The sequence below is a fragment of the Mobula hypostoma genome, unplaced genomic scaffold (assembly GCF_963921235.1).
Source record: "Mobula hypostoma unplaced genomic scaffold, sMobHyp1.1 scaffold_36, whole genome shotgun sequence".
NCBI lineage: Eukaryota > Metazoa > Chordata > Chondrichthyes > Myliobatiformes > Myliobatidae > Mobula > Mobula hypostoma.
This window is the reverse complement of record NW_026948187.1, coordinates 230,056-248,841: the sequence shown is the minus strand read 5'-3', so window position 1 is coordinate 248,841 and position 18,786 is coordinate 230,056. Positions and strand designations below refer to the sequence as shown.

The following is an 18,786-nucleotide window of genomic DNA, read 5'->3' as shown; positions in this document are numbered from 1 at the left end:
GGAGGTGCTAGTTATTGAATTGTGACTGGCTGACACACTGCAGCATTTTACTGGCAGGAAAGAGTACTGGGAGAGTTGGTGCTTGCGCTATAATTCTGTGATCTACATTACAGGCATATGGAACTGTCAGTGTTTTGGCTTTAATGCTTCTAGAAATGGGGCTGGATGGTCGTCCTTCTGAAATGAAGCAGAAATTTTGAGCAGCTGGACATTGGTTGTGGGGAAATCCCGGATTGCACTACCCAGTGTGAGATGTGGGGGCAATGTGTGAGACTCTCAGGGTTAGTGAGTGGCAGATTCAGCTGTGTGACTCTGAGTTTGGGTCCTGGGTTATCACAGTTTTTGACCCAGGTAAAATGGATCCGGGGATCGAGCTGCTTGGGCTTATAAGGTTTTGAGTGAGTATTTCTGGTCTGGGATCAGATGCTTGTTTCTGGAGTTCCTTTGGAAGCAATGATTGCTAATCTGAGGAGAGGATGAGTTCCCATTCCATCCTCACAGGGAGAGGCTATGAGTAAATGGGCTGGTCCATGTTTACAACAGTAGAAATAGACCTGTGAGTTTGGTGTTCAAACTGTGTTTGGAAACCCCCCCCCCCCCCCGACTGTCACCTGTCTGTCACTTGGTGGAAATCAGAGAGAATCTTGAGTTGCTGGAGATCTGCACTAAAAACAGAAAATGTTTGAAGTCATTCTGACAAAATGTTATTAACCTGAATTGTAATGTTTGTTCCTCTCCCCACAGCTGTTCCTTACCTGCTGAGCATTTCTGGTAATTCCAGTTTCTTTTTATTACATTCACCCTGGACTGGTTTATATTTCCTGAAATGGACCTGTTTTAATCTGGGAATGGAAATGGCTTGTTCTGTGACAGTAGTACAGTAAAGAAAGCACAACTTTTCCCTGTAAATGATACAGGTACCAATCTGTCTGTTATTCCTGGAAATGTGTTTTGTGCAGTTGTTGCTAACGAGGTCTACAAGAATAATATAAGGAATGATCGGTTTTATGTATGAGGAGCATTTGATGGTTCAGAACCTGTGCTCAATGGAGTTCAGAGGGACAGTGGGGGTGGTGGAGAGATGTATGGTTAAGTAAACCTACCGAATGCTGAAAAGCCTGGATACAATGGATATGGAGAGGATGTGCCCATTGGACAGAGAGTCTGATCTGACAGCACAGTCTCAGAATAGATATGCTTCCCTTTAAAACTGTGATGAGGAAAATATTTTGGCCTAAAGAAGTCTGATCTGTGGAAGTTGTTACCGCAGAGGTTAGTTGAGGCTGCCATTTGGGTATATTTATGACAAAGATTGATATATTCATGATTGCTAAGTAGCTTTAGGGTCACAGGAGGAAGGCAGGAATATGGTGTTGGAATGAAAATCAGCCATGGTTGAGTGGTGAGGCAGACCAGATGGATCGAATCACCTAATTCTCTTCCTGTGTCTTATGTCTTACCATGTCTGACTGATGGCTCCTTCTTATCCCATATCGTTTTGTGACGTGTGAGGGAAAATAAAAGATTGTTCACTGAGATCATTACAGTATATTTACCTTTAACATTTAAATTTCGGTGAGTTTTGTTCTTAGCAACATTAAGCAGAAACGTTTGGTTCTCCTTTCTATTGTTAATGTGCTTCATTATCTTTCATGTTAAAGTTAGACCTGCGGTGAGAGATTTATTGGAAGAAAAACCCCAACTGGAAGCAAACCACGACTGAAGACGAGGGAACAGCAACAAGTGAACCAGCCCGAGGATTGAGAGCATCAACTGGAGAGAACCCATCTCACTCGGAGAATCCAGTGATTCAGTCAGGAGAAAGTTTGGTGAGTCTCATTTACTCAAACTTTGGTCCTTTAGACATTACATACCTGTACAAAGGAAGGTAGGAATGTCCCCGGAAGAACCAGCTATGCCTCTGTCAGACCCAGTTGCAATCACTCCAGGTCTGGTAATGTGCTTCCAGCAGCCCAGCCCTTTAAAACCACTCCCATTCTGTGGAAGTGGAATCCGGATAAAGTCACTCAGAGACCGCATAAGTACAAACCCGTTTTTCCAAGCACCTGGGGCTTACTCCGTTATTCGCTCAAACAGGAACAGTCTATGACTGTTCTCGCCCAATCCACTAACTGACTAACAATTCCCCTTACACCACAGGTATATCCGTCCAGATACCCCCCACACAAGACAGGCTGGAGCCAAAGTTATTTACTACATGATAGCCCCTAAAGACAAATTACAAAGTAGTCATAATGGCTTTCACACACGGAACAGACTGAAGCTGTCCTGTCTCTACGCATGAGTGCACAAGGAGATAAGCATCCTGAAACCCCAGCTAGCGACCCTCAAGAAGAAATATGGCTCAGCGTGGCTTAGCACATCTGTTGATCATCAGCAGTTTCTTTCAGGAAAACAGGCTGCTATTGTTTAACGAAGTGTTGAGCCTTTTACGTACTTTATCATTCCCACTTTACATGATCAACAAAGCAGTAATTTTTTACAGAGAAAGCAAACGAGTAGGGCATTGACTTATCAGTGGGTAAAACCAGCATACAACAGTAATTATAACAATAATATGTACAACTATTAGGCCATAATGCAATATCATGCCCCACATATTACCGAACAGGAATTCAAAGACCACCATTTCGACCCTTCGGTGAACCCGTGTAAATCCTGCCCTACTCTCTTGATGCTGTCAGTCTCCTTGGCAGTGTGCTCGGAGAGGGATGTAATGTTAGTAGAGTCATCAGGGATATAGGTGCAGCATTCTGTGTCAATAATAGCACAGGTTCCCCCTTTCTCAGCTGGGATAAAATCTAAAGCCATACGATTCTGTGGGACTGTTTGCCAGATTGCAATCATTTCAGTGGATATTTCTGTTACTTGGGCCTGTGTTTCTGTCAGGACCCCTGCAGTATTGTGGCCAGCTCCTCAAGTGCTGTAGCCAAATTGATTATCTCTCGTGAATTCCTGGCTACTCCATAGGAGAGAAAACTGATCATCCAAAATCGCTCAGTCTCAGTTATTCCTCTCTGCTGCTGGGCACCTGCAAGTATGGCCAGGATGCATGTTTCCCAGTATAGGAAGTTCTGTTTGGTGGGAGCCTGAGATACCATCCCTCAAAACACTGACAGCCACAGTCATCTCTGACTGGACACAGTTCCTCACCTCACTTCCCCGGGTGATATTTGAGAAAGCCCAGGCTGGGAGTTCCTCAGTCTGGTTGAGCGGGATTACTGACATTGGAATCATAGTTTTATCATGCTGCGGGATTTCACCACAAACCCAGCAGGCCCCTAGTTCTACCTGTTTGGCATAGGTGTGACAGAGAGACAGAAAGGTGTTAACATGGGTTTCCCCGGATGCTGGGGTGAGCCCTCTCAAAGACATAAACAAGAACACCACTATCAACCAATACATTTTCCTTTAGTCCGAGAGAGTCCTTCTACTCAGTTCCTTCAGTAACACGTTTGTAGTCTGTTCGATGTATCCACCGAAATTGCCCCTTCAGTTTCACAGCTGTGGGAGTGGTCAGTAACTCCTGATATGGTCCTCTCCACCGAGGTCCGAGTTTCCCTCAATCCCAGTTCTTGATCAGGACAAAATTTCCAGGTTCTATAGTGGGATAGTCACTCCTCTCTGCAGAGTGGTTCTCTTCCTTGTAAGCCTGTTGTATCTGTGAATGTAATGCTTGGAAAATTTTGGTTAGTTGGCATATATATTTCCCCATCTCTTCTCCTGGGGTATGCATATCCAATTTTGCTGGTAGACTTTCTGGGAGCAATGGTACACAAGGTCTTGGTCCCCAGGGTGTCCTCATGGGCCGTCCATAAAAGATTTCAGCTGGTGACAACAGTGTTTTCCCCTCTGGGGTAACCCTCATGTGGAATAGGGGTAACGGTAGGACCTTCAACCAAGTGAGTCCAGTCTCCACTGTTAGTTCAGCCAATTTACTCTTCAGAGTGCCATTGGCTGTTTCCACTATGCCAGCGGCCCGTGGGTGGTGTACACAGTGGAATTGTTGCTTCATAGTTAGTTCATTACATAGCCCTTCATTTACTTTCACCACAAAGTGTGGGCCATTGTCAGAGCTCAGCATACCTGAGAGTTATTTCCTGTAATAATACCTTCACAACAGTCATAGTGGTATTATTGGTAGTTGGAATAGCTTCAATCCATCTACTAAACACATCTATAATAACTAAGCAGTATCTATAGCAATGTAGTGCAGGCAATTCAATAAAATCAACTTGTAGACATGAATAAGGTTCACCTGTCAAGGGAGTTGTACCCGGTGTGCAGGGTACAGGTTACCAACCATTCCCTCCTTTCCCAGGTGTGTACAATTATGTATTTAATTGACCGATATTGATAAAAACTCTGCAGGAAAATAAATCTGCCCCACTGGGGTGATCCAAAAACCTAGGTCAGGGTATTTCTGGCACCCATCTGGGAACACAGTTTGTGCTCCTCCTCAGAGGCGTCCCCCTGAAAAGGATGTACCTCCCGCATGTCTGGCAAACTCGTTCTGCTTAAGTCACGAAACGTTGCTTGACGGGAACCCGAGAGCACCACAACTACCGAGGATTGTACCGCACTTTTCACTGTCTCATCCACTAAAGCATTGCCTTTCGTGACCTGTGTGGGCCGCAGATTTAACAATAGCCAAAACTCAAGGTAACTGTAGAACTGTGAGTAAAGTTGTTTACAAAGGTGGCATTGCTAATGGGGTGGCCAGAGGAAGTCTGGAATCCCCATCTTCCCAGAGAGCCCCGTAGTCATGTACAACTCCAAATGCGTAACAGGAGTCTCTGTAAACGTTTACACTTTTGTCTGTTGCTAGGATACAGGCACGAGTCAGAGCAAACAGCTGAGCTTTCTGGGCAGAGACAGCTGCTTCAAAAGAGGCCTGCACAACTATTTCATTGTCTGTCACTATCACATAGCCAGAATATCGTTTTCCTGCTGGATCCACAAAAGAGCTTTCATCCTCATAAAATGTTGCCTCAGGCTTCAGGGGGTATTGCGGAATGGATGGGAGATTCTGTCCTTCTTTCACGGTGCTCCAGACAGGGGGGCAGTTGGTGTAGTCGAATTCATGGCCTGAAGTTGCCCAGAGGTGGGGTACAATGTCTTGAGTTCGGTCAATATTAAAAGAATGTCTTACCAGATGTCCCGTCTTCACCTCAGACTCCTTCCAGTATCGGAATTGGCCCGCGGTCAAGTCTTGCCAGTCTCCCTCGGTGCTGGAGGCTTGTTTCATTGAGGTATAGGCAAGGAACCCAGGTTCTTTGGCTTGAACCCAGGGCAAACCCTAATGGTGGTCTGGGGAACCACCAGTCCCGTCTGTCGCCAAAGGAAATCCGGAACTTCGGCCAGTAATGCAGTGCCCTCTCTTCCTATAGCCTCTCCAATCACCGTGACTGGGAACTTCTGTCCCTCGAGGGGTGCATAATATTGGCTTTCCTCAGTTGAGTACGCCATAGGGTCATAGCACAGAGTCACGGTGGGTGGACCGCTGGCATTGGGGTTTCAAATGAAGTGGAGTCCTGATTAAGTGACCACCACTGGGGGGGTCGGTAACTGGGGAAGCTGTCGGTTGTTCACTGGTCCCAGGGTTCCAGTAATATGTCAAAGCTCATCGCATTCAATTTCAATCATAGTCAGGCCAATCCATATTATTTGTTTTAATTATGTGGACGAACCAAACATTCATCTCAGCAGTAATTTTTTACATGGCATTAAAACTGTGATACTTTAAGTTAATAATACATAAAAGAAAATCCCAGCTGCAATCAAGAAAGCCTATTTGCGTGAGCGTGTTTCAGTTACTGTGGGGCCAGGAACCCATGCAGCTCAGTGGGAACAGGGAATAATACCAATGGAGAGAGTCAAACTGAGCCAGGTCACAGATTGGAGATGGCAGAAATGCCCCATTCTTATAGAGACAGGAAGAGCATCAGAGAATTTGATGGTCATTCCATATACCAGCACTGTGCCCAGATAGAAGATGATTTCTCTCTCCATCTTGGGTTGAACCTCACTTTAACAGTGTGATGTCAGATCACACCTTGGCAAATCAAATGATCTCATCTGAAATGTTGTCCTGCACACACACTGATGGATTTTGTAAATCTTTTTACAGGTTAAAAATGAGAAGGAATTTGTCTCCAGGAACCTCAAGCATCGCACGCCAGTTTTGCTGTCTCTGTCTAGATATTTAAGAAGTGGAGCAAGGAATTCAATTGACCATCCTTCCTGCTCAGACTGTGGGGAGGGATTCACTTGGTCATCTGATCGAATGGCACATCCGTCATCTTACATAGGGGAGAGGCCATTCATCTGCTCGGACAGTGGGAATGGATTCACTCAGTCATCTCATTTGAAGGTATATCAGCAAGTTCACACTGGGAAAGGCTATTCATCTGTTCTGGGTGTGAGAAAGGATTCAGTCGGTCTTCCCGTCTGTGGACACACCAGTCAGTTCACACTGGGCAAAGGCTGGTCATCTGCTAAATTAGTGGGGAAGGATTCACTCAGTCATCTGACCTAATGGCTCACCAGCGAGTTCACACCGGGGAGCTGCCATTCACCTGCTCAGACTGTGGCAAGGGATTCACTTGCTCATCTAAACTGAAGGTACATCAGCAAGTTCACACTGGAGAGAGGCCGTTCACCTGCTCATTCTGTGAGAAGAGATTCACTCACTCTTCCACCCTACAGAGACACCATCGACTTCACACCGGGGAGAAGCTATTCACCTGCTCAGTCTGTGGGAAAAGATTCACTGATTCATCCACCCTACAGGGTCACCAGCGAGTTCACACTGGGGAGAAGCCATTCACCTGTTCAGTCTGTAGAAAGGGATTCAGTCATTCATCCCACCTACAAAGTCATCAGCGAGTTCACACTGGAGAGAGGCCGTTCACCTGCTCAGAATGTGGGAAGAGATTCACACTGTCATCCACCCTACAGAATCATCAGCGAGTTCACACTGGGGAGAAGCCATTCACCTGCTTAGAATGTGGGAAGGGATTCACTCAGTCATCCAACCTACAGAGACACCAGCGAGTTCACACTGGGGAGAAGCCATTCACCTGCTCAGTCTGTTGGAAGAGATTCACTCACTCATCCACCCTACAGAGTCATCAGCGAGTTCACACTGGAGAGAGGCCGTTCACCTGCTCAGAATGTGGGAAGGGATTCACTCAGTCATCCCACCTACAGAGACACCAGCGATTTCACACTGGGGAGAAGCTGTTCACCTGCTCAGAATGTGGGAAGGGATTCACCCAGTCATCTGAATTATTGGCACACCAGTCAGTTCACAGTGGGGAGTGGCCATTCACCTGCTCAGAATGTGGGAAAGGATTTACTCAGTCATCCCAACTATTGGCACACCAGTCAGTTCACACTGGGGAGTGGCCATTCACCTGCTCAGAATGTGGGAAGGGATTCACTCGGTCATCACAACTACTGGCACACCAGTCAGTTCACACTGGGGAGAAGCCATTCACCTGCTCAGTCTGTGAGAAGAGATTCACTCAGTCATCCCACCTACAGAGTCATCAGCGAGTTCACACTGGGGAGAGGCCGTTCATCTGCTCAGAATGTGGGAAGAGATTCACTTACTCTTACACCCTACAGAGACACCAGCGAGTTCACACTGGGGAGAAGCTGTTCACCTGCTCAGAATGTGGGAAAGGATTCTCTCAGTCATCCAACCTACAGAGTCACCAACGAGTTCACACAGGGGAGAGGCCGTTCACCTGTTCAGTCTGTGAGAATAGATTCACTCACTTATCCAGCCTACAGAGACACCAGCGAGTTCACACTGGGGAGAAACCATTCACCTGCTCAGAATGTGGGAAAGGATTCACTCGGTCATCCAACCTACAGAGTCATCAGCGAGTTCACACTGGGGAGAAACCGCTCACCTGCTCAGAATGTGGGAAAGGATTCACTCAGTCATCCCAACTACTGGCACACCAGTCAGTTCACAATGGGGAGTGGCCATTGTTATGAATCCCTAGGTTACGTTTGCTGTGGACTGTCAATTTAGGAGAGAGAGAGAGAGAGAGATTAAGAAGGCAAATCAGTCCAACTTGCAGCTTGTTTACATCGCTCGCAGCTTGTTTAGATTTAACCAAGGACACAGACACTCAGAGTCAGACGGAGATGAAAGAGGAAAAATGGAAGGATCGAATCATCCAACCTATGGAGTCATCAGCGAGTTCACACTGGGGAGAGACCATTCACCTGCTGTGAATGTGGGAAGGGATTCACTCAGTAATCTAAACTTGTGATACACTACTGGGTTCACACTGGGGAGAAAGTTTCAATAAGCTGCATGCTGGATATTTGTCCATCACCGTTGCTGAATGCAATTTTGAGAGTGACTGTCTTTGCTGAACTCTGCAATTATTGCTGCTGCTCACCACACCCAGATCTGCACCCTGGTCACTGGGCAGGGGAAAGGTTTGCTCTGCTGCATATTCACCTTTAATGGGACTAGAGTTTAATTTTCTGGATCAGAGACAAAACAATCATTTCCATTTTAAACTCTGTGTCCGGTACTTGGTGAATTTCTAACATAACTAGTGTACAGTAGAGAGTCAAGTCTGCCTGGCTGGTCCTTACCAGTGATTCCGTTCCACGAATCTGCTTGGGAATCTGGTGATCTGCTTGGGAAATCTTATTAAGCCCTGAATTAAATTTTGTCAAATGTTGTTTGTTTTTTTTTTTGGTTTTCTTGCTATTTTCTATGTTCTTTGCCTGTTAATATTGCAGATACTTGGGCCAAAATGTTGATTCCCATCGATAGATGCTGCCTGACCTGCTGAGCTCCTCCAGCACGTTCTGTTATGGCTCTAGATTTCCAGCATCTGCAGTATCTCTTGTGGCCCATTTGCTTGTATGTTTCTGGAAAGGACTGCAGGTAGGCAGAGAGGGTGCTGTGGCTCTGTTGGTAAAAATTTAAATCAAATCATCGGAAAGTTGACATGGTGTTGGAAGGTGCTGAGTCATTGTGGGTGGAACTAAGAAACAGCAAGGGTGAAAAGATCTTGATTTGTTTTGCGACCCCCAAACAGTAGTAGGTATATTGTCTGCAAATTACAATGGGAGAAATAAAATGCATGCTAAAACAGCAATGTACAATAGTCATGGGAGATAGTCATGCAGATATATTAGGAAAATCAGGTCGGCGCAGGATCCCAAGAGGAGGTTTCCTAGAATGCCCACAAGATGGCTTTTTAGAGCAGCTCCTGGTTGAGCCCAGCTGGGGATCAGCCATTCCCAATTGGGTGTTATGCAATGAACCAGAATTAATTAGAGTGCCTAAGGTGAAAGAACCCATAAGGGCAAATGATCTTAATGTAATGGAATTCACCCTGAGGTGTGAGAAGGAGAAGCTAAAGTGAGGTATTCCAGTGTAACCATGGAATAAAGAGAATTATAAAGGCATGAGAGAAGAATTAGCCAATGTTGTTAAGAAAAGAACATGGGCGGAGATGATGACAAAATGGCTGGAATTTCTGGAAGCAATTTGGCAGGCACTGGATATATATGTAAAAAAGAGGAAGATGTATTCTAAAGACAAGATGAAACAACCGTGGCTAAGCCAACATGAAAACCAAAGAGAGGGCATATAACAGAGCAAAAATGGTGGGAAGTTAGAGGATTGGGAAGCTTTTATAAACCTACAGAAGGCAAATTTTTAAAAAAGAGGTTAAGAAGAAAAAGATGGAATACCAATTTAAGCTAGACAGTGATATTAAAGAGGATGCCTAATGTTTCTTCAGATACATTAAGTGTTAAGGAGAGGAAAGTGTGGATATCGGACAACTGGACACCGATGCTGGAGGAGTGGTATTGGGGGACATGGAACTGGCGGATGAACTGAATAAGTATTTTGCATCAGTCTTCACTCTGGAAGACACTAGCAGGATGGTAGATGTCTGGATGTCGGTGGTCTGAATTGTGCAAATTTACATTACTCGGGAGAAGGTTCTTGGAAATAGAATGGTCTGCAGGTAAATAGGTCACCTGGACCAGATGGTGAACATCTGAAAGTGGTGGTTGAAAAGATTGTGGAGGGATCAGTAATGATGCTTCAAGAATCAGTGGGTTCTGGTATGGTTCTGGGAGACTGGAAATTTGGAAATATCACTCCACTCTTCAAGGAGGTAGAGAGGTAGAAGATACAAAATTATGGGCCAGTTAGTCTGACCTGACTGGTTGGGAAGATATTGGAGTCGGATGTTGAGGATGTGTTTTCAGGGTGTCTGGGGCACATGATAAAATCGGCCATTTTCAGCATGTTGTCTTCAAGGGAAAATCTTGTCTGACAAGCATGTTGACATTCTTTGATTTCATTGACGAAGTAACAAGGAAGACAGGCAGAGGAGAATCGGTTGATGATGTGCACCCGGACTTTCAGAAGGTACTTGACAAGATGTCACCCAGGGGTCCGCTTAACAAGTTATGAGCCCGTGATACAAGGGGTGATTGTCAAGTTCGTGGCCTAAGGTAGGAGGAGTCAATTTTAGAAAACCTAGCACATTTATTTTTTCCAACATAGTCCCCTCCTACATTTACACACTTAGTTCAGCGGTCGTGGAGCGTACGGATCCCTTCTTTGTAGAAGCCGGCGTCTTGGACCTGCAAACAGCAGGGGTGATCGATAAGTTCGTGGCCTAAGGTAGAAGGAGATGAGTTATTAACTTCAAACTTTCTGCATAATCAGTCAAAGAGTTGGACTGCATGTGCATGTAACGAGAGCTGTATAACTCATCTCCTTCTACTTTAGGCCGCGAACTTATCGAGGGGTGGCAGGGGTAAGTTTGTCATGCAGAGAGTGGTGGGTGCATGTAATACACTGCCGGTGGCAGTGCTGGACGCCGATACAAAAGGGTCTTTTAAGAGCTTCTGAGATCGGTACATAGAGCTTAGAAAAATAGAGGGTTGTGCGCTGGGGAGATTCCAGGCAATTTCTAGAGTAAGCATCATTGTGGGCCGAGGGGCCTGTAATGTGCTGTATATTTCTATGTTCTATAACATGAGGCACCAGACCTTACCGACTGTTCGTAGAGCAGGCCCTGGAACACAGCAAGAGCCGTAGCTCCGCAGACAGCAAACGCTCGTCGTCTCAACCATCTGAAACTCGGCAACCTCTTCCCACCTTACCAGCCGAACAGACATTATTGGGGAAGCATAAATTAGCAACCAGAGTGCTCAACAATTCCCCTTGACTCGCGGCACGGAACGAGTTCATGCAATTTAACAGTCTAACCCCGATAATGATGGATTAATATGTACGGCAGGATCTCTGTGAATCTGAAGGCGATGAGGACTTGAATTCTAATTCTGCTAAGAATCAGAAACTACAAAAAGTGCGTCTTTACGTACGTGGAGTATGGATTTATTCTATTTCTGTCAGATCAGCGACGCCCCATGTGTCTTATTCGTAATACTGTACTGTCTAATGAAACACTGAAACTATCAAGATTGCAGGAACACTTCCGTAAAAGACACCCCGAAAAGGCTACCTATGTTATTACTCAGATCCAGAGGATGAAAGAAGCGTTTGAAAGGCATTGCACACTCGAGTCATTTACCAGTAAAGCTAAAAATATCTTTGATCGCAATCTCATTGCTTCTCATAACATTTCCAAAATGATAGCAAAGTGTGAAAGATCTCAATCAATCAGTGAAAGATTATTAATCCCTGTTGTATCAGAAGTGCTCGCCACTGTTCTCAAAACGGATACCAGTATTTTAATATCAATTCCCCTGAGTAATAACTCTGTGTCTCGTCGTACTGATGACATGAATAAGGACATTAAGTATCGCTACGCACAGAACCACACAAAAAAAACAACAAAATTTGGGAGCCAACTGTATGAGTCAACTATGCGGGACAACGAGACCTTGCTAATGGCATATGTATGGTTAATCAAAAATGGAAACGTTGATGAAGAGATTTCCTATTGTAAATAGCTGAAAACAGATATTAACATGAAATAAATCTATGAGAGCTCAAAATGTATATTGATGACAAAATTCTTTTGATTAGGAACAGGATTTCTTGTGCAATGGATAGAGCGGCATATAGGACAGGTCGCCATTTAGTGGAATTTCTGAAACTTAAATTGCAAGTCCGTGGTGTCATTCATTGTCAACACCCCACAGCTACTGTGAAAACTAGGTTTAAAGATAAATAAAAAGTCAAAGCAGAATATTTCTTTCATGCTGGCATATGATAGCCATGTTTTTACACGATGGGAACGCTGGAAAGTATATTCTGTCTCAGAGGGGCGAGTATGGCGACTATGAAGGTCTTCAGGAGGGCATTGACAAGTATGTGGGCGTTGGGTTGGCAAACACTGCTCTGGAAGAAAGAGTTAGCCACTGGGAAAGCATAACCGTCCATGGATGGGATCCCCACGATCATGGCAGACTAGGTGTCAACGAGAACGTGTCCGACGACAGGCTCAAAGTTGAAGACTTCTTCCCAGAAACTGGATGTTTCCTTCTGGCAATACTGGTCCAGGTGGTTAAGACAAAAACATCAAAGATGCGCAATAAAAGGCTAACAAATTCAAGACGATAAAAGCAGAATATGCCATGTGAAATCGGAAAAAAAAATCCCACAATTACAGTATCCTGCAACAATCTAATTCAATCCGATTACTTACACAGGCACCATCAGGCAACAAACATCTTTCACCAAATTCTTGCTTTAAGATACAAAATCATGAAACATACCATGCATTATTATAAATACAATCCTGATCCAGTTTTAGAGTCAGGACCCTACAATTATATTACGACCGATACATTATTGGAGATGGGATAATACCTGGTACCCGCCCGAATATAATATTACAGGATAAATATGCAGTAATAATTTATTTAATGGGTATGGCCATTCCGAACACACACAGCCCACGGAAATCAGTCAGTGTAAAACACCAGAAATAAGCTGACGAAAGAGGGAAATGAACGACTATGGTACATGAAGGGGGTATACATTGTTCAGTTGTAATATACACGACTGGCATCTTCCCCAAATCACTGCACAATAGCTCTAAACATTTCGACCTGCACGGCAATATTTATTCAAATCTCCAGAAAGGCACAATAATAAAAAGCACCAGAATAGTCCAAAAGTTCCAAGCGATTCAGAAATAAGTGTGCTCGTCTCTGTCCATAACGCAATTTTTATCAGTTTTAGCTGAAATAAAAAGTAAAAATAATAAACATGCGATTCTACTGGAGTGAATGTAGAGGAGAGTCAACAAGCAATTTGATCGGACGGGCATTTATTAGAAATCAGGAACTGAGATGACATTATTTTCCTTGAAGCAGAGTAGGCACCGGAGATTTCCGTAACAATTTGCACAATTATGAATGAGTTCTGTTGTGTTAAATATTTCTCTGTAACACCTTTGTCTAATGCGACGGGCATGTGCAAGCTTCACTGTAAATTCGTGTTGACTTTCTTTGTTTTTCATTCATTCTTATGCAAAAGGCTAAAGTAACGAATGAGAGGCATTTTTTGCCGATTTGGTCTTGAATGTCCCCAGAACCTGTCTCGCTTTCTCATGACCGAAAAGGGTCTGGCGGTGACGAGCGCGGGAATATAGTGGAAAGCTGAAAATAAAAGGTAGGATGAGTTTAATAATTGGTAGGAGTGGAGGTGGCGGGATGCAGGTGTCGGAGAGTCTGTTCCTGTGCTGTGTTTCTCTCGGGTGCTAAACCAGATTTACTCTCCCCGCTGCCACGTTCTCCGATGATTATTGATTCTGTGGAGTTAAGATCGAAAACATTGCAACCGCCGCCGAGAAGAGCTTAGATACTTTGTTTATTAATTAGTTGAATAATTGACGTGAGCGGATATTTCGCTGCGCTGATGAACTGCTCTCTGAACTTGGACTGAGTTACCCCATAAATAAACGTGTTTGTGCAGGAACTTAATATCATCAGCATGTCTCCGGTGTGTTGAAAAATGTATTCAGAATCGTTGTAATTATTTTGATCCAGTCCAGCGATGGTGTTATAAAGGAATTCAAAAACACTCACCGACCACAGGACGATGAAACTTCCGGAGATGGTGAGAAGTAAGATCACAGACCTCCTCCTGCTCCCCATCTCCGGGTCACTGCGGTTCTCCGCCTTGCTCTGACCCCTCAGCCCCTTACGGACGCGACTAGTCACTAAAATGTGTCTGACTGTGAGAGCGTTGAACAGCAGTATTAACACGAACGGGAGTAATGGCGTTAGGACGGGAGAAAGCCGGTTATATCCCACCCACCCGGGATCCGCATAGTAGCCCGGTATTTCAATACAGTCCCGGGGTATATTGTCAACCACATTCACAGGATGATATATAATAAATTCGGGCACATTAATAAAACAGAGCAATACGCCGGTTGTTGTCAGAACCACAGCCGCAGTTTTCCCGGTGCAATATTTTATTTCCCGCTTCTGACAACAAATGGCCACAAACCGATCAAAAGTAAAAGTGCCGGTGAACCAGACAGAACTTTCCGTGGCTGCCTCTCCCAGGACAGAGATCACACTGCACACGGGGGTGATGTCCAGGAAAGTCCCGGGGAAGTAATAATAACCGACCCGCCACAATATCACCGCAAACACGATGGTCAGTAGATCTGCCGCTGCCGTGGCCACCAGGTAGCGAGTGGTGCGGGTGGAGAGGCCGCACTTTCCCCGGGACAGGATCACCATCGCCATTAAATTCACTGGAAAACAACAGAGAGAGCGAGTGAGTTACTGTCTGTCCGCTCCGTGGGTCCCGGGGCAGGGAGATGCTGGAAATGGAGAGCAGCTCATTCCCGGAGGTTTAAAACGCGGAAGGCGGGGATCGCCGGCGCCTCAAAGGTGCCGATGCCGGGAGAAACGTTACGGTCCGGGGCGCTGCACGGAGAGCAGGGTTCGGGAAGGAGGCCGGGAACGCTTTGGAAAATCAGTGTAAATCTCTGTCCATCAGGTTTCTGACTGATATGCAAAGCCGAGAAAGCCTCGGCAACTTTCTCAGCGGCAGTGATTCCCGCGATCCGGTCACATCTGTTCACACTGTCCGGTACCGCTCAGCCCCGCTGTCTCCGACTTTGTCCACGGACAGTTTCCAAAGCCCGTTGCAGATTTACTTCCCCCGTCCGCAGGCATCGATCTCCTCCTCGGCTTCCGCCCACACGGGCCCGGCTCGGCTCGCTTATTTTAAATTCTGCAACTACTCTTCGCCGCGGTTCCTTCACACTCTGTCAGGGGATCGGATCAGAAACTTCCCGTGTTGGTTTTATTTAATATTCTCCCTGACCCGCTCCGAATTACTGCGGCGTTACTCTAAATGCTCCGGTGTTGATTGTCCCGGAGCGGAGTGTCGCCTGTAACTTACCCCGTCTGACCTGTATCGGACCCCGCTGTGTCGGCTCTGAACTCCCGCTTCACTCCATCGATATCAGGGCGTGGAAACAAACCCCGGGAAACAAAAACCCACAGACACCCTCATTTAATGTTTCCAAACTCCCGAAACTCTCGGGATCTAATATACAGTCGGTGTCATTTTCAGGATATAAATATACACTTTGTGTCAATAACAGACTGAGGAATGTTGATTTGGTCTCTCAGCCAAATTGTTGACACAGTTTGGGAACAACTGGGCTCCGAGCACCGGCCCCTACAACACCGACTGGGACATCCTGCAGGCCCAAGAAGGGTCTGGTTATTCCTTGTATTTGAACACACAGACACCAGGAAGGCCACTCGGCCCCTCCACACCGTCCTGTCATTCAATAAGACCCCCCCGCCCCCCCAACACCACTCCCACCCCCACTTTGCCCGGACCATTGGCCCCGCTTGCAGGTCAACAGTCTGCCGGTGTTTGCCTCCCAATGTGGTGAATCGCCACCACCGTGGGCTCAGACATTTCCACAGATGAGCCCCTCCTGTCCCCACCGGGACAAACATCCTGTCCGCCCCCTCTCTCACCGTCTTCATCCTTTCAATAAAATCCCCCTCTCCCTCCCCGGGGAACCGGCATCAAACCGACGGGCCGAGCGGTCTCCTCCTACCTCTCAGCGATACATCAGACTCCGGCCGCAGGAGACGCTTCACAAACGCCCCAACTTCCCTCGGAGGGAAATGGAAATAAATCAGAAAGCGGACATTTTCTTTGGGATTTGTTCCGATTTTATGGAAGAACATTGACCGGCGGTTGGAGATGTCAGCAGGGTAACGCCCTCTCGGCTGGTCCGCCTCCACTATTGGGCGTAAACAGTGATTGACATCGCTTCGTGCCAATGACTACAGCGCAGCGGAGGTGGGGTTGGGGTGGAGGGGTCGGTAGCTCAGCCGTTAAACTGTCTCAGCGCGAGCGCAGCAGCGCGTGTGTGACGTCAGGTACGCGCGTGTGGAAACTGTGTGACGTCACCTGTGGGGGAGCGCTGGTATTTAAAAACACCTGAATGGACATTTCTTCTGATTTCAGTGGGACAACAACATTAATCCCGGGTTTCATCACCGAATCCAGTGTTGTGAGATGTAAAGTCCCCTGTTATGTGTCCGGCTGTGCCGTGTTGTTGGTGGAGTGGGCAGCGTGGTGTTTGTCTCGATTCGGGTCACAACACCAGAATTGCCAGCGGGGTCCACACACAGTGTATTAGTGAACAGAAAACCTCCCGTCCCTGCAGTCTCTGTCTCCTGGTAAACTCAACACCCTGACAATGTGGATCATAGACACCCCTTCCTCTCAGAGTCAGGGAATCACTCAGACAGCTGATCAAAGAGAGGAATTATATTTAGCTCCTCCGCAGTTGTACTGGGTAGGGTTTTTTTTTTGGGGGGGGGAGGTGTCGATATTAGGCTAACAGGAGGGGGCATAGTTTTAAGGAGCTTGGAAATAGATACCGAGGGGATGTCAGTGGTAAGTTTTTTTACACAGAGAGTGGTGGTTGCGTGGAATGCCTGCTGGCTATTTGTGTGAGAGTGTTTCAGTTACTGTGGGGCCAGGAACCCATGCAGCTCAGTGGGAACAGGGAATAATACCAATGGAGAGAGTCAAACTGAGCCAGGTCACAGATTGGAGATGGCAGAAATGCCTCATTCTTTTAGCGACAGGAAGAGCATCAGAGAGTTTGATGGTCATTCCAGATACCAGCACAGTGCCCAGTTAGAAGTGATTTCTCTCTCCAACTTGGGTTGAACTTCACTGTAACAGTGTGTTGTCAGATCACACCTTGACAACTCAAGTGATCTCATCTGAAATGTTGTCCGACACCCACTGATGGATTTTGTAACTCTTTTTACAGGTTAAAAATGACAAGGAATTTGTCTACGGGAATTTCGAACTCAACACGCCAGTTTTGCTGTCTCTGTAAGGGATTCACTCGATCATCCTTCCTGCTCAGACTGTGGGAAGGGATTCACTTGGCCATCCCAACTGAAGGTACATCAGCGAGTTCACACTGGGGAGCGGCCGTTCACCTGCTCAGTCTGTGGGAAGGGATTCACACAGGCATCTCACCTACTGAGACACCAGTCAGTTCACACTGGGGAGAGGCGGTTCACCTGCTCAGAATGTGGGAAAGGATTCACTTGGTCATCTGCTCTGCTGGCACACTAGCGAGTTCACACTGGGGAGAGGCCATTCACCTGCTCATACTGTGGGAAGACATTCACTCATGCATCCAACCTACAGAGACACCAGCGAGTTCACACTGGGGAGAAGCCATTCACTTGCTCAGTCGGTGAGAAGAGATTCACTCGGTCATCCAACCTATAGAGTCATCAGCGAATTCACACTGGGGAGAAGCCGTTCACCTGCTCAGAATGTGGGAAGAGATTCTCTCAGTGGTCTCAACTGAACGTGCATCATTGAGTTCACACTGGGGAGAAAGTTTCAATAAGCTGCATGCTGGATATTTGTCCATCACCGTTGCTGAATGCAATTTTGAGAGTGACTGTCTGTGCTGAACTCTGCAATTATTGCTGCTGCTCACCACACCGATATCTGCACCCTGGTCACTGGGCAGGGGAATAGTTTGTTCTGCTCCATATTCACCAGTTTAAGCTAGACGGTAATACTAAAGAGGATGCCTAATGTTTCTTCAGATACGTTAAGTGTTAAGGAGAGGAAAGTGTGGATATTGGACAACTGGAAACCGATGCTGGACGGGTAGTACTGGGGGACATGGAACTGGCGGAAGTACTGAATAAGTATTTTGCATCAGTCTTCACTCTGGATGGCACTAGTAGGACGATGGATGTCTGGATGTCAGTGGTCTGAATTGTGCAAATTTACATTACTCAGGAGAAGGTTCTTGGAAATAGAATGGTCTGCAGGTAAATAGGTCACCTGGACCAGATGGTGAACATCTGAAAGTGGTGGCTGAAAATATTGTGGAGGGATCAGTAACGATGCTTCAAGAATCAGTGGGTTCTGGTATGGTTCTGGGAGACTGGAAATTTGGAAATATCACTCCAGTCCTCAAGGAGGTAGAGAGGTAGAAGATACAAGATTATGGGCCAGTTAGTCTGACCTCAGTGGTTGGGAAGATATTGGAGTCGGATATTGAGGATGTGTTTTCAGGGTGTCTGGGGCACATGATAAAATCGGCCATTTTCAGCATGTTGTCTTCAAGGGAAAATCTTGTCTGACAAGCATGTTGACATTCTTTGATTTCATTGACGAAGTTACAAGGAAGACAGGCAGAGGAGAATCGGTTGATGTTGTGCACCCGGACTTTCAGAAGGTCC

The 18,786-nt window shown here is 46.1% G+C and overlaps 2 pseudogenes; both read left to right on the top strand.

Annotated features, from left to right (window-relative positions):
- LOC134341527 (zinc finger protein 585A-like) overlaps window positions 1-12,065 on the top strand; it is a 68,854-nt pseudogene extending 56,789 nt beyond the window's left edge.
- Window positions 12,066-17,590: 5,525 nt separating this feature from the next.
- LOC134341591 (oocyte zinc finger protein XlCOF20-like) lies at window positions 17,591-17,951 on the top strand (annotated as a pseudogene).
- The last annotated feature ends 835 nt before the right edge of the window (window positions 17,952-18,786 follow it).